Raw genomic sequence first — 16,474 nt, forward strand, 5'->3', positions numbered from 1 at the left:
ACATTTGATCCTTTCATACAACTTCTGGCAAACATTATGGAATCACAATTCTTAGCAAATACACAAATCAAAGATACAACACAAAAATGTGCTGAACATTCTTGCTCCATGAAATGCACCTCAATGGAAGTAAATTATTTTAATACATTGCATATATTTTGTCCAGATCAAGTAAGAAAAATGTATGGAAGTATGAAAAAACTAAAATCTCAATAGTACTTTGTTGCTCAGGCTTTCATGATGACCTTTAGGGCTCATGCACACGACCGTGGCGTTTTTTGCGGTCCGCAAATTGCAGATCCGCAAAAAAACGGATGCCGCCTGTGTGCCTTCCGCAATTTGCGGAACGGAACTGGAGGCCCATTATAGAAATGCCTATTCTTGTCCGCAAAACGGACAAGAATAGGACATGCCTCATAATTTTTGCGGGGCCACGGAACGGCGCAACGGATGCGGACAGCACACAGAGTGCTGTCTGCATCTTTTGCGGACCCATTGAAATGAATGGTTCCTTTTACGCACCGTATACGGAATCAAAATACGGCTCGTATATACGGAACGCAAAAAACTTTTGTGTGCATGAGCCCTTAATGGGAACCTGTCACCTGGATTTTAGGTATAGAGCTGAGGACTTGGGCTGCTAGATGGCCACTAGCAGATCCGCAATATCCAAACCCCATAGCTCTGTGTGCATTTATTGTGTCAAAGCAAACGATTTTATACACTGCCTGTCCAAAAAAGAGTTGCCACCTGGATTTAACTAAGCAAATAGGTATGAGCCTCCTATTGGATAATTACTTCATGGGCGATTATCTTTCAGCTGGCAACCATTCATTTAACCCCAACTGGAGCAATAAGTTGCTTCTCGTTTCTTTTTTTTTTATAACTTTCTTTATTCGGAAGTAAATCACAGGTCATACACATTGTTGGCAAGCATGCCATATATCCATCACATTTAGTACCTCCTTTTAAAAAACAATATTTGCGGTACATAAAGTACAATTGCATACAAAGACAAATATTGTTCTCTTTTCCCTTCCAGCATTTGATAATCCTTGATCTCCATAACTCCCCCCCAACCTCTGCCGTTCATGTTATAGTACTGAGAATATAAGTCATATAACCATCAGTCTTACTACTCTCTCACTATTTATCAACGCCTCTATATCTCCAGTTTACCCAGCGTACCCTTAACCTTTGCCTCAAGGTACCATTTTGTTTGGGTAAAGGGGGTCATCAGTTCCTACATTTCCTCCCCCGTTAAAGCATGTTCAACTAACCTTCTCCACTTTTTAATGAACTTTGCCACCGCCTTCTCTGTACATCTACTGCTTCTCGTTTCTTAAACAACAATGTCGAAAGACACATCTCATGGTCGTGGAAAAGATGTTAGTCTGTTTGAGAAAGGTCAAATCATTGGCATGTATCAAGCAGAGAAGACATCTAAGGAGATTGCAGAAACTACTAAAATTGGGTTAAGAACTGTCCAACGCATTATTAAAAACTGGAAGGATAGTGGGGACCCATCGTATTGTAGGAAGAAATGTGGCGGGAAAATAATCCTGAATGATCGTGATCGGCGTTCACTTAAACGTTTGCTGAAATCAAATTGAAGAAAAACAACAGTAGAACTCAGGGCTATGTTTAATAGTGAAAGTAAGAGCATTTCCACATGCACAATGCGAAGGGAACTCAAGGGATTGGGACTGAACAGCTGTGTAGCCATAAGAAAACCACCAATCAGTGAGGAAAACCAGAAAAAAGGCTTCAATTTGCTAGAGAGCATAAAGATTGGACTCTGGAGCAATGGAAGAAGGTCATGTGGTCTGTAATCAGTGGCGTACCTACCAGGGAAGCAGGGGAAGCAGCTGCTTCGGGGCCCGGGCTGACAAGGGGCCCGGAGCAGTAGTAAACAGTTAGACTGGCCACACCCCCTCTACACTCACTTCACTGCTGCTTGGAATGTCCTCGGAGCAGAGCAGGGAGCTAAGCCCCGCCCATCAGCACGGACCATTCATAGAGGAGCCTGGCTGCTTGATAGTGTAGCCAGGGCTCAGTACAGTGTGCTGCAGGGAGATCCTGTCTCCCCTCCCTCTCCTAACTATTAGTACATCCCAGCTCCTGCTACAGAGACTGCTCTGTAGTCGGCAGTAACAGGAGGGAGAGGGGAGACTGAATAGTGACAGGAAGTGCTGCAGAAAGAAGATGCTGTGTCACTATCAGGAGCTCATACATTCCAGGCTTATGCCTGCCAACCCTAGCTGTCCTGCATCTCATGTAGCCCCCCCAGCTGCATTCATCTGCTGTCCTTTCAGAAGCCCCCCCAGTCCTGTCCTGTGGGCCCCCTACTTATCTGATGCCCTGCCCTCTAGGCCCCCTATCCATCTGATGCCACACTCCTCTGGGCGCCCATGTGCAGCTTGGGGACACCAGTATGAGGCCAGAATGGGGACTGGAAGATCACGGAGCGGCGTGGAGCAGGCGAGTATGGTTTTTTCCACAACTGTACAATGCACCACTATTCACATCACATTTTTGTCCAACATTTAAAGGGGTTGTCCGGGTTCAGAGCTTATTTTCTTATGCTCCGATGCACTCCTTTGCTCTGTGCTAAATAGCGCAGGGCACGGGCTCTTTTGTTTCCGCCCGGCAGTGTGTTCGGTGACGTCACCGGCTCTGAGGGGCGGGCTTTCGCTCTGCCCTAGCCGTTTTACTGGCTAGGGCAGAGCCAAGTCCAGCCCATCAGTGCCAGTGACGTCACCGGGGTTCCTGTCAGCCCCATGGAGAGCCCCGATACGTCACCAGATCTCCAAAAAATGCCTTTTCCCTGCACAATTTAGTGCAGGGCAAAGGAGAGCATCAGAGCATGAACTGCTGCGATGCTCATGTCAAGGGGGCTGCCGGGGTGAAAATGGAGGGATGTCCGGGTTCAGCTCTGAACCCAGACAACCCCTTTAAGGCTGGGTTCACATCACGTTTTTCCCATCCGTTTAACGTATACAAAAAAACATATTCGGATGCCTCATTGTCACGAGGGTGTCAAGAGCCACGTCTGACTCCGTTATACCCGGGGTCAGGAAGTCGCAGCGGGTGGCTGCGCGCTCTATGTCTAAAGATCACGGTGTTTCTTAGTGTTTGTTTTCTGTGTTTGCCTTGCTATCCTTTTTGTCTCACTCAGGGATCCGTAGCTTCTCCTCCTCAGCTGTTTCTTGTCTGCCACTCCCAAACTCCTTATATTCTCCTCTCACACTTCTCTTGTTGCCAGTTATAGAGCTTCCTGCCTGGACATCTATGCTGACCCACTGGAGCTGAGAATCTGGTTGTTGTTCCAGAGTGCTACCCTCCGGATCCCTGTTGGGCTTTTGTTGTCTCCTGTTGTTGCCCTCCTGGGATTATATGTTTAGTTTGTATTGTCTGTCCTCCCCTTGGTGTTTTCCTCTAGAGCTAGTGGTGCGGACTAGTGTTCCCACCGCCCTGTTCACTATCTAGGGCTCATCCTAGGGAAAGCCAGGGTTTTAGGCACGTGATCGGCGTACGGGTGAGGAACCCGTCTAGGGACGACAGGGCAGCCAGGTGCCAGACGCAAGGTGAGTCAGGGGTCACCACCTTCCCTCTCACTAGGGCAGGGCCTCCCTCTTTTCCTCCCTCCGTGTCACGTATGTGACAGTTACGCCGATCGTGATACTCATACTGATGCCATGACAGTGACATCCGTTCACCATAGAGTTTCATTGTAAAAAAAAAAAAAAAAATATATAATATTTTTTTTTACCGGATTGTGCAGAATACAAGAACGTGGAGTACTCTATTTTTGTATTGTGTACGTCATAGTCTAGTAAAAACACATGTATGTTAAAGAATCAAATGCCACTGTATGACGCCTGCCTGCCCGTTTAAAAATTTGCTGTGGGGCCCAGTCATTTCTAGCTACTCGACTGGTTACCAGGGGCTCAGACCATAGGGACAGACTACAGTCGATGTCAGCCCTGCAGCAATACATAGAATGGGCGCCTATGCTACAGCAGGGGTCATACTGTACATACAGTGTAGTGTGATGTCATGTTCACCTCTCCGGGTATATTACCCAGGAAAGCACAATTCTGCAAAAAGGACATGTTCTATCTTTTGGTGGAACGGAAGTGCGGAATGGAACCCCATTAAAGTGAATAGGTCCGCATCCGTGATGCGGAATGCACACGGAAGGGTGCCCATTTATTGCTGATCCGCATATGCGGTCATCAATACGGGAATGGCTGGCCCCTTTCATACAAACGATACGGGTTGGCTCCAGATGCGTTCAGGGTGCATTCAGTGAAACTCGCACCATTTTTCAAGAAAGTTCAGTCAGTTTTGTCTAAGATTGCGTTCAGTTTTTTCTGCGCAGGTGCAATGCGTTTTGATGCATTTTTCATGCACATGATAAAAAACTAAAAGTTTACAAACAATATCTCCTTGCAACCTGGTGGTGAGCGTGGTGACGTCGGCGCAGGTCCTGCTGAATGAAGATAGAAGATTTCTATCTTCATTCAGCAGGACCTGCTCCGACGTCACCACGCTCACCACATTGTGAGCGCGGTGACGTCACCAAAGGTACTTTTCCTGCCAGGTCCTGAAAGAAGACGAGCAGGGCTGCGCGATCAAGTGGATGAGGTGAATAATTAATTATTTTATTATTTTTTAACCCCTCAAGCCACATGTTACTTAGCATTCTGTATTAAGAATGATATTATTTTCCCTTATAACCATGTTATAAGGGAAAATAATAAAGTTCGGGTCCCTATCATCTCCTAGCAACCATCCGTGAAAATCGCATTGCATCCGCAATGCTTGTGGATGCAATGCAATTTTCAAGCAGCCCCATTCACTTCTGTGGTGCCTGCGCTACGTGAAAAACGCAGAATATAGAGCATGCTGCGATTTTTATGCAACGCACAAGTCATGCGTGGAAATCACTGATCATGTGCACAGCCCCATTGAAGTGAATGGGTCCGGATTCAGTTCGGATGCAATGTGTTCACATCATGCATCGCACCTGCGCGGAAAACTCGCCCGTGTGAAAGGTGCCTAAGACTTTGACATGATAGAATGACACTACATGACAGATAGGGTGTGTGTGTGTATGTATATAATATATAATAGGAAAAGGATGGCATGGCAGCCTAGTCTGGTCTAGATCGTGACTAGCCAAAGGAGCGGGGTTTACACGGGGGGGCCCATACAAAAATTAGCTGTGGGGCCCACTCACCTCTAGTTACGCCCCTGTCTGTAATAAAATATAATATAAAGTTTCTTATATTTGTTTGTACTCATGGAAACAATAGTTACCCTTTAAATCTTCATTCAGTATACTGTTTTTCTTTGAGAAGACAACCTCCATAAAACACAATATTTTTACAATTTTGTGTGCCCGTTTCACTGAGGTTTCACTATAGTTTTTCATTATACCAGCAGTAGTATTATTATTTTTAGTGCACAATGTTATTTTTCCTCCTTTTGTATTAATAATCCTCTATTCTCTGGACCTTTGGCGCCCACTATGGTATATGGGACCACCGGAGGATCCTCTGGTACTTTGGTGGGCCAGTCCAACACTGAATGTCTAATCGGTTCTACTGCAGTTATTATTCTTGGAAGAAAGACGAGACATAAATACCTTTTAAATACATAAAGGGAATCAACAAGGTAAAAGAGGAGAGAATATTTAAAAAAAGAAAAACTGCTACAAGAGGACAAAGTTTTAAATTAGAGGGGCAAAGGTTTAAAAGTAATATCAGGAAGTATTACTTTACTGAGAGAGTAGTGGATGCATGGAATAGCCTTCCTGCAGAAGTGGTAGCTGCAAATACAGTGGAGGAGTGTATGAAGCATGCATGGGATAGGCATAAGGCTATCCTTCATATAAGATAGGGCCAGGGGCTATCCATAGTACTTAGTATATTGGGCAGACTAGATGGGCCAAATGGTTCTTATCTGCCGACACATTCTATGTTTCTATTATGTATACCTGTATTTTGCAATAGTCATCTATATTAGTAGGTAGAGATGAACAAGGCAGCACTCCAGTCTTGGTGAAAAATATGTGGATCTTTTATCACACCCAATGCAATGTTTCAGCTCATCTCAATGGAGCCTTTGTCAAGCAGTGATAACAGTGCCCAGTGCAAGTTTATATAAGGCCAATACAGGTTGTCATGATTAATCAATAATACACTTAATTAAAAAGTGAACATTAATTTACATAATCAATACAGTGATAATTCATATTGCACATCCCAAGGTAACCATCCCCTAGTCTACCTAAACTTAAGTGTTTATTCAAAAATAAAATGAAATCCTTCCTTTGAGTAAAGTGATATATAAGTAAATGTGATTTACCAATAACTCACAGGTGCACAAGTGTTCATCAACTAAAATTCAATAGGTATTGTCATGGGGAGCCGGCGGTGCGCTCTTCCTTGGCAGCGCCGCCGGCATCCCGCGCATATAGCAGAGCGAGGACGCGGTCGGCGTCCTTGTCTCCATGGTGACCAGGGGGAGGGGATGACCCGGCTATGCACGCCTCCTCAGCGTGGCTGCCGTCCTTCATCCCCTAGACAACGAGCAGCAGGGGAGCTGAGCGCCGATAATAATGAATCGGCGCTCAGCTGTATTATGCGCAATACGAGTCACGTAATGCTGGCCACGTCACGTGACTCACCTGCAGGGGTTATTTAAACAGGCAGCCTGCTGGCCACAGGTTCCCTGTGATTGGTCTTGCTACCCTACACAGCATATTGTTATATTGTGTACTCTGTGTGTTTTGACCTCGGCTCTGATTTTGACCTCGACCTTGTGACCTCCTTGGATTTGACGTGACCTCTTGGCTTCTGACTTTGAATTATATTGACCTTGTTGTTGTGTTTTTCCCGGTGTACCTGCGTGACCTCCTGGCTTTGACTTTTGCTTCCCTGACTGTTCACGGTTTTTCCTATCATCTTTAGGCCCCTACATGTACATAAGCTAGGGACTGCCCCCAAGTTGTACACCGCCAGTTAGGACGGGTCGTGCAGGTAGGTAGGGATAGAGGTGTGGGTGGATTTCAGGGCTGCACTCTTCCCTCCATTTCGTGACAAGGTATATTAAAAGATGTGAGGCGCTCACCTCCCATCATAAACCCTATGTGGTTAAAGTTCAGCCTCCTATGATGACAACTGCCTATGCGTCGGCGGAACTTCAACAGCAGGGCAGAATGATCATCATGATGCAAGGAGATTCCCATTGCCCATGCGCACGTAAGTGTCCGTGTGCGTGGTGTAACGTCAGAACAACCTTGCCAGTATTACAAATGGAACCTACTGCACAACTGTGCTGACCGCGCACGCCCAAGACCGCATCCATGTTGTTGGGGCTGTAACCATAGAAACAATATCAAAGCTAATGAAAAGATAGAGACAATAACAGAGACTCTACTGGATTTTCCATTTACAATCCTTAAAACCAAAAGGTCTGAATGTAGATTTCAGGGTGACTTAACCCTCATACTCGCATTAGATTTCCTAATTTCTCTTGTGTTGTAGGACTAGACCCATGGGCGTAGGGATCACTATAGCAGCCATAGCAATGGCTATGGGGCCCTACGCCACTGGGGGCCCAGGCCGCCGGCTAAGGATTTTATTTTATTTTTTTATTCATGTGGCATAGCATCGCAGGCCCCTCCAGGACAGACAGAGAAAGCGCTATCTGCAGGGCGGTGGGCGGTGCGATAGGGGGCGGCCGGAGGCAGAGAGGCTTACCTGCAGTGAGGAGAGGGAGTGGTCCCGCTCCCAGTCTGGGCCGCAGTCCTACTGGCTGGAAGTGGAGGAGGCGGTGTGTACAGCAAAGCTGCGCGCTGCTGGGCCTGGAAGCGCTGCTGGAGTGTGGGTGCGCAGACGTTCAAGTGGCTGTGAGGTGAGGGCTGGCTGACTCTGGCTGGGACTGGTAAAACTTACTCTGGAGTCCTGGACCATTATCTCTGGGGAGGAGGGGGGAGTGGGATCCCCGAGGTCTGGACCATTATATCTGGGGAGGAGGGGAAGCAGGACCCTGGAGGTCTGGACCATTATATTTAGGGGGGAGCAGGACCCTGTAGGTCTGGACCAATTTATTGAGGGGGAGCAGGACTCTGGAGGTCTGGACCATTATATCTGGGGAGGAGGGGGAAGCAGGACCCTGGAGGTCTGGACCATTATATTTAATGAGAAGGGGGGAGCAGGACCCTGGAGGTCTGGACCATTATGTTTAAGGAGAAGGGGGGAGCAGGACCCTGGATGTCTGGACCATTATATTTAAGAAGGGGGGAGCAGGACCCTGGAGGTCTGGACCATTTAATTTAAGGAGAAGGTGGGAGCAGGACCCTGGAGGTCTGGACCAATATATAGGGGGCAGCAGGACCCTGGATGTCTGGACCATTATATATGGGGAGTAGGGGGAAGCAGGAACCTGGAGGTCTGGACCCTTATATAGGCAGGAGGGGGGAGCAGGACACTTGATGTCTGGACCATTATATCTGGGGACTGGCGGTGGGAGATTTAGGATGGGTGTGAGGGTGGGAGGTCTAGGAGTGGTGTGGGGATGTTCGGGTGGGAGGTCCTGGAGGGGTATTTGTGTGGGAGCTCTGGAAGGGGTGGGAGGTCTGAGAGGTATGTGGGGGTGGTAGATCCGGGAGGGGGGCCCATAATTTTTTTTTGCTATGGGGCCCAGTCATTTCTAGCTACGCCCCTGACTAGACCAGTGCCTACGATGGATTATTGATTTTCTTTTTTTGGGGGTATTTTAGGAAAACATTTTGAATACGATACTGCAGTACTCGAGTGAGGAAACCATTCATCATGGATTCCCATGTGATTTTACATCTTTACTGAATTATGATTAATTCTATTTATGAATGGAATGGACAACTGTATACAGTACAGACCAAAAGTTTGGATACACCTTCTCATTCAAAGAGTTTTCTTTATTTTTATGACTATGAAAATTGTAGATTCACACTGAAGGCATCAAAACTATGAATTAACACATGTGGAATTATATACATAACAAAAAAGTGTGAAACAACTGAAAATATGTCATATTCTAGGTTCTTCAAAGTAGCCACCTTTTGCTTTGATTACTGCTTTGCACACTCTTGGCATTCTCTTGATGAGCTTCAAGAGGTAGTCACCTGAAATGGTTTTCACTTCACAGGTGTGCCCTGTCAGGTTTAATAAGTGGGATTTCTTGCCTTATAAATGGGGTTGGGACCATCAGTTGCGTTGTGGAGAAGTCAGGTGGATACACAGCTGATAGTCCTACTGAATAGACTGTTAGAATTTGTATTATGGCAAGAAAAAAGCAGCTAAGTAAAGAAAAACGAGTGGCCATCATTACTTTAAGAAATGAAGGTCAGTCAGTCCGAAAAATTGGTAAAACTTTTGAAAGTGTCCCCAAGTGCAGTCACAAAAACCATCAAGCGCTACAAAGAAACTGGCTCACATGCGGACCGCCCCAGGAAAGGAAGACCAAGAGTCACCTCTGCTGCGGAGGATAAGTTCATCCGAGTCACCAGCCTCAGAAATCGCAGGTTAACACTACAGCAGCTCAGATTAGAGACCAGGTCAATGTCACACAGAGTTCTAGCAGCAGACACATCTCTAGAACAACTGTTAAGAGGAGACTGTGCGACGCAGAAAAGGTGAACGGATGGACTCTACATGCCTGGTTCCCACCGTGAAGAATGGAGGAGGAGGTGCGATGGTGTGGGGGTGCTTTGCTGGTGACACTGTTGGGGATTTATTCAAAATTGAAGGCATACTGAACCAGCATGGCTACCACAGCATCTTGCAGCGGCATGCTATTCCATCCGGTTTGTGTTTAGTTGGACCATCATTTATTTTTCAACAGGACAATGACCCCAAACACACCTCCAGGCTGTGTAAGGGCTATTTGACCATGAAGGAGAGTGATGGGGTGCTGCGCCAGATGACCTGGCCTCCACAGTCACCGGACCTGAACCCAATCAAGATGGTTTGGGGTGAGCTGGACCGCAGAGTGAAGGCAAAAGGGCCAACAAGTGCTAAGCATCTCTGGGAACTCCTTCTAGACTGTTGGAAGACCATTTCAGGTGACTACCTCTTGAAGCTCATCAAGAGAATGCCAAGAGTGTGCAAAGCAGTAATCAAAGCAAAAGGTGGCTACTTTGATGAACCTAGAATATGACATATTTTCAGTTGTTTCACACTTTTTTGTTATGTATATAATTCCACATGTGTTAATTCATAGTTTTGATGCCTTCAGTGTGAATCTACAATTTTCATAGTCATGAAAATAAAGAAAACTCTTTGAATGAGAAGGTGTGTCCAAACTTTTGGTCTGTAATGTACATGTAGCTGACCATCATACTTTATTTCTCCTATTTCACTAATATTGTGGTTTTCTATACAACCAGTTTGGAACACTTGTACAATTTGTTTGGAACACTTTTTTTCTGCGTTGGGGGACACTGAATGGTACTCCTCTGGGCACCTCCGGATCCACTGGGGCTTTGCCTCCCTTGGTGAATTCCATACACATTGTCGATACATGGTGCATTTCATGCTGGCAATAAATTTATAGTGATGAGTCCGGGGGACTTTAGGGCTGAGACCGAGGACACTTATGGTGCCCCCGTACCCGACCCTATTTTAGTGGAGGCGTGACCCCCTGGTTTGTTACCAGAGACCACGCATTCCCTGAGTTTCACCATGGTTCCCTTTTATACTCTGGAGAATGCCTGTGGCACGTTAAGCATAGATCATTTATTGATTTCTTATTATTTTTTTAATTAGCGTTGTTATGTCTCTATCTTTTCATTAGCGTTGCTATTGTTTCTATGGTTACCGCCCCCACAACATGGACATGCGCGGTCAGCACAGTTATGCAGTAGGTACCATTTGTAATACTGGCAAGGTTGTTCTGACGTTACACCACGCGCATGGACACTTACGTGCGCATGGGCAATGATAATCTACTTGCATCATGATGATCATTCTGCCCTGCTGTTGACGTTTCGCAGACACAAACGCAGTTGTCATCATAGGAGGCTGAACTTTAACCACATAGGATCTATGTGAGCACCTCACATCATTTAATATACCTACTGAATTTTAATTGATGAACACTTGTGCACCTGTGAGTTATTGGTAAATCACATTTACTTATATATCACTTTACTCAAAGGAAGGATTTAATTTTATTTTTGAATAAACACTGATGTTTAGGTAGACTAGGGGATGGTTCAGTGGATATCCCTCCAAGGATTTTTGCTTCTGGCTAACCTTAGGAGAGCTTCTATTTTTTCATTTGTCATCTATATTAGTAAATATCATTAAAGGGGTTTTCTGATCCTTAAATTAGGTCATCAACATCAGATCGGCTAGGGTCTGACTCCTGACTCCAGCTCTTTGGAGGAGATGCCATGTAATATAACATCAGAACTGAAACTTGATAATGTGCCCTCTGAAGGTACTGGTTGGGCTTACATCTTCAGAATCACTCCATTCTTCGAAAATGAGATACAGTAGTCCAATCATAATACTATTCTATACTCATCAGGGAACATGCTGATTATCCCCTAACCTGTTTAGATTTAGTGACAGGGTGACAGTATATATCTTACAGAGGAAAAGAAGCAAGCGCATTATAAATGATTAAGAAAATGTCTCCATGGAGATGACACTGTTTTTATCTGCAGGAATGGATTATCAGGTTTATGACAATCTCTCTGACTCCCTCAACTAATCCATCTACCTACAAACAAATATGGATTTCCATAGGACTGCCTGGTGTGATCTCATAGAAACATTAGTATTAGATATGTATAAATGTATTTTCTATGTCTATAAACACCATAAAAGGAGAATAATAGATACCAAGGACTTGGGATACAACTCCCAGTTCTTAAACTATAGGTTTTTTACATAATCTTCTTTATTGCAGCATTTTCTGCCACCATAAAGTTCTGTCAGAGAACTCTTTCCATTTGGGGGTTATTTTGGGATCGGCTGCCACAGAGTGGAACATATACAATACAATGTAAAATATTTGCAATTAGCCATAGAGGCTACTTGTTGAATTTCTAATGAAAATGTTGACTCGTGTAATACATAGTTTACACTTAGCAGTTTTTGAAATGGCTCCAACAAGATTATGTCGATACATTATTAATCTTAGTTCTTGTGTGGCATGTAAGCAACAGATTCATCTACCATAGCTCTGTGTTTGAGAAGGAGTTAGAAGAAAGTCTGCACTTGTATTTTCTTGGCTCGCCTTTAAAGGTATCATCTTTTTAGTCCAAACAACCTTTCATTTATTGTAGTGTTTCTCAAACTCCGAGGCAGGCCCCACTGGTGAAGAACCCCCCAGTGGTTGGTAAGTCACAGCTGGGGAGGCCGCATTGACATAAGTTATCATATACTGTACCTGCCTTTTCAAATGTACATAACTGTATGTATACAGTATGTTAATGTTCTGCTAAATTCAGGAGTGAAATCTTTAGAAAAAATGTGGCATAACCATGGTATAGCTGGTGAGGCTCCAGCAGAAAAAGACTGAAAATCTATGATCTACTGGATCTATAGGTTTGGTAGAATGCACACTGGCCTCTACACCGTGTTTACATGGAAAGTATGAGATATTGTGCAATACAGTACTTCATATTTGTTGAAAAACCTTTTTAAGGTGCACCTGTCAAGGGTTATAACCTGCCCTACCTGAGGGCTGTGAAGTTGGGTACGAGGACTGCTCCCAGGACTCACTAGTGATTGTAGGAGCCAGGATTTAGATATATTGCACAAAGTAGGTCTTTACCTATCGCATAGTATCCTTGCAACAGGACATGTGAGCCCCCACAAATTCACTTTAAAGTGTCACTAAGCTTTCACAAAACTTTTGATATGTCATAGCAACATACCAAGGGTTTTTATCAGTGGGGGTCTGAGTGCTGAGAACAAATCAAACTGATCAATAGAACAGAAAAAGAAGCACTCGTAGTTCGTCTCGCCTCCTCTCCTGCAGCTACAGTTAGGTCAAGAAATATTTGGACAGTGACACAATCTTCATGATTTGGGCTCTGCATGCCACCATATTGGATTTGAAATGAAACAACTGACATGATATTGAAATGTAGACTTTCAGGTTTAATTCAAGGGGCTGAATGAAAATATCCTGTGAAATGTTTAGGAATAGCAACCATTTTTCTACAAGGCCTCCTCATTTCAGGGGATTAAATTAATTGGACAAATTAACATTGCCATAAATAAAATGTTCATTTTTAGTACTTTGTAGAGAATCCTTTGCCGGCAATGACTGCCTGAAATCTGGAAACCATGGACTTCACCAAAGGCTCGGGTTCCCTCCTTTGTGATACTTTGCCAGGCCTTTACTGCAGCTGTCTTCAGTTGTTGCTTGTTTGTGGGTCTTTCTGCCTTATGTTTTGTCTTAAGCAAGTGACAAGCATGCTCGATAGGGATGAGATCTGGTGATTGACTCGGCCATTGCAGAATAGTGCTCTTCTTTGCCCTAAAGGGAATCTGTCACCAGTTTTCTGCTGCCCTCACATTTAAATCCTAACATCTCCAGCTCAAGCCAATGAGTCCCTATATTCATGAGCTCACGGCTCTCCCCGCCCTCCTCCATCTGGCAGTTTCTTTTCCATATAAGCTGGAGCTGTTTAGCATAAGATTTTGGCACAATATCAGAGTCAATGAAAGAACGTGACCAAGCATTTTGCTAAGGGGACCTGTCACTAGTTTATGTTGCACTTAGTTAAGACATCATAAAACTGGTGACAAATTCCTGGGTTGCTTTCGCAGTATGTAATGGGTCATTTGAGCAGAAAGTATATCCTTGCACACTTTCAAATTCATCCGGCTGCTTCTGTCTTCAGTCACATCATCAATAAAACTAGCGACCCAGTGCCATTGGAAGCCATGCATTCTCATGCCATCACACTGCCTCCACCATGTTTTACAGAGGATGATTTGTCCTTTGGATCATGAGCCGTTCCAAGCCTTCTCTATACTTTCTTCTTCCCATCATTCTGATACAGGTTGATCTTAGTTTCATCTGTCCAAAGAATACAGAACTGGGCTGGATTCTTTAGATGTTTTTTTGGCAAAGTCTAATCTGGCCTTGATATTTTTTAGGCGTATTAATGGTTTGCATCTTGTGGTGAACCCACTGTATTTGCTCTCATAAAGTCTTCTCTTTATGGTAGACTTAGATACTGATACACCTACTTCCTGGAGAGTGGTCTTCACTTGGGTGGATGTTGTGAACAGGTTTTTCTTCACCATGGAAAGGATTCTGCAAACATCCACCTTGTTGTCTTCCATGGACAACCAGGCCTTTTTAAGTTCCTAAGCTCACCAGCTCAGTTTTTCTTTCTAGAATGTACCAAACTGTTGATTTGGCCACTCCTAACATTTCCACTATCTCTCTGATGGATTACTTCCTTTTTTCAGCCTAATAATGTTCTGTTTCACTTCCATTGAGAGCTCCTTTGACCGCACGTTGTGGCTTCACAAATGCAAATACCACACTTGGAATCCACTCCAGACCTTTTACCTGCCAATGCAGCCCATTAAATAGATTTTAAGATACTTGTCCAATTATCTTTGGTCCCTTGAAAAAGAGGCAGCTACATATTAATGAGCTGCAATTCCTAAACCCTTTCTCCAATTAGGTTGTGAATACCCTAAAATTAAAGCTGAGAGTCTGCACTTTAAATGGGTTGTCTCACTTCAGCAAGTGGCATTTATCATGTAGAGAAAGTTAATACAAGGCACTTACTAATGTATTGTTATTGTCCATATTGCTTCCTTTTCTGTCTAGATTCATTTTTCCATCACATTATACACTGCTCGTTTCTATGGTTACAGACCACACTCAAATCCATCAGTGGTGGTCGTGCTTGCACACTGAAGGAAAAAGCATTAGCCTTTCTGGTGGCCAGGACCATGGGAGTGCACATAGGCTAGTTCTTTTTCCTATATTCTGCAAGCACAACCACCACTGATGGATTTGAAGGTTGGTTGTAACCATGGAAACGAGCAGTGTAATGTGATGGATCCAGACAGCAAAGGAAGCAATATGTATAATAACAATACATTTGTAAGTTGCTTGTATTAACTTTCTCTACATGATAAATGTGAGACAACTCATTTAAGCCCATATTGATTATATAACTGTATGAATATTTTTTGGTAAACAGCTAAAATGCCAAAACTTGTGTCACTGTGAAAATATTTCTGGACCTAACTGTATGTGAGAACTTCTCTCTTCTTGTTCTAGCGATCAGTGGAGGTCTCAGCACCAGGACCTCCACTGATTAAAACATTTCATATGTCACTATAACATATCAAACATTTTGTGAAAGCTCAGTGTCCTTTTTAAAGCTAACCTATGGTTTTCCATAAACCTATATATTATATGCCTAATATTATTGTATTAGAGGAAGGTGGTACCTTCATCACCTTCCAGAAGCTTGTAAGCGCCCTTTCCTTTCTTGCAGGCTCTGTCTAGATGTTCAGAAATCTCTTTCAACTGCCCACATTTACTAAGATTTGTGCATCTAAGGCCTCATGCACACGACCGTGCCGTTTTTTGCGGTCCGCAAAGCGCGGATCCCCAAAAACAGGAAGCCGCCCGTGTTGCCTTCCGCAATATGCGGAACGGAACGGGCGCCGGCAATATAAATGCCTATTCTTGTCCGCAAAGCACAGACAAGAATAGGACATGTTATATTTTTTTAGCGGGGCCGCAGAACAGAGCCACAGATGCGGACAGCATATGGAGTGCTGTCCGCATCTTTTGCGGCCCCATTGAAGTGAATGGGTCCGCATCCGAGCCGCCAAACAACGGCCGTGTGCATGAGGCCTTACACTAATCTAAGAAAAAAGATAGTTGAAGTTATTTGTACCAATGTATTAAATAGCACATAACATTTAATAAATCTGGTGTAACTGGTTCTGTCTAAAAGTCATTAAATCACATTGAAACCTGCTATTAGCAGTCGTAGATTTGCACCAAAATTAGTTCTCGATCCTGGCCTTGTACATAACTTGCATGGCCACTGCCGTTTTGAAGTCCATAAGCCACAGATCTGCAAAATATGGATCCCGGCCGTGTGCATCCCAAACTTTCTTGGACCCTATTTTAGAAATGCCTATTCTTGTCTGAAAAATGGACAAGAATAGGAAAAGTTCTATAATTTGAGAAATGGCCGCACGGATGCGGGCAGCACGCGGATGACAAAGACATGAATGGGTCTACGTGCGATCTGCAAAAAATGTGGATCGTGGGTGGACCCATAATGCAGTTGTGTGCATGAGGCCTATGGCACAACATTTCTGACCGCACTACACATAGTTGCAAACTATCCCAAATTTGCCAGGACTGTCTCTGATTTTCAGAGGCAGTCCCAGCAAATTCAGGGGCTATC

At 44.3% G+C, this 16,474-nt stretch overlaps 1 protein-coding gene and 1 long non-coding RNA gene across 3 annotated transcripts in view; one reads left to right on the top strand and one right to left on the bottom strand.

Moving 5' to 3' along the window:
• LOC122929642 (tropomodulin-2-like) overlaps positions 1 to 16,474 on the bottom strand; it is a 104,601-nt gene that overhangs the window by 79,931 nt on the left and 8,196 nt on the right. Inside the window, exon 1 of one of the 2 annotated variants that reach the window (XM_044283275.1) lies at positions 1,281 to 1,361. The exons of the other annotated variant lie outside the window; for it this stretch is intronic. The gene's annotated coding sequence lies outside the window, so the exon portion shown is untranslated. Of the gene's footprint in view, positions 1 to 1,280; positions 1,362 to 16,474 lie in introns of those variants that run through there. 2 annotated transcript variants of the gene reach the window in all.
• LOC122929643 overlaps positions 1 to 16,474 on the top strand; it is a 53,492-nt gene that overhangs the window by 22,367 nt on the left and 14,651 nt on the right. The window lies entirely within an intron of this gene.

Source organism: Bufo gargarizans, chromosome 2 (genome assembly GCF_014858855.1).
Source record: "Bufo gargarizans isolate SCDJY-AF-19 chromosome 2, ASM1485885v1, whole genome shotgun sequence".
Classification (NCBI taxonomy): Eukaryota; Metazoa; Chordata; class Amphibia; order Anura; family Bufonidae; genus Bufo; species Bufo gargarizans.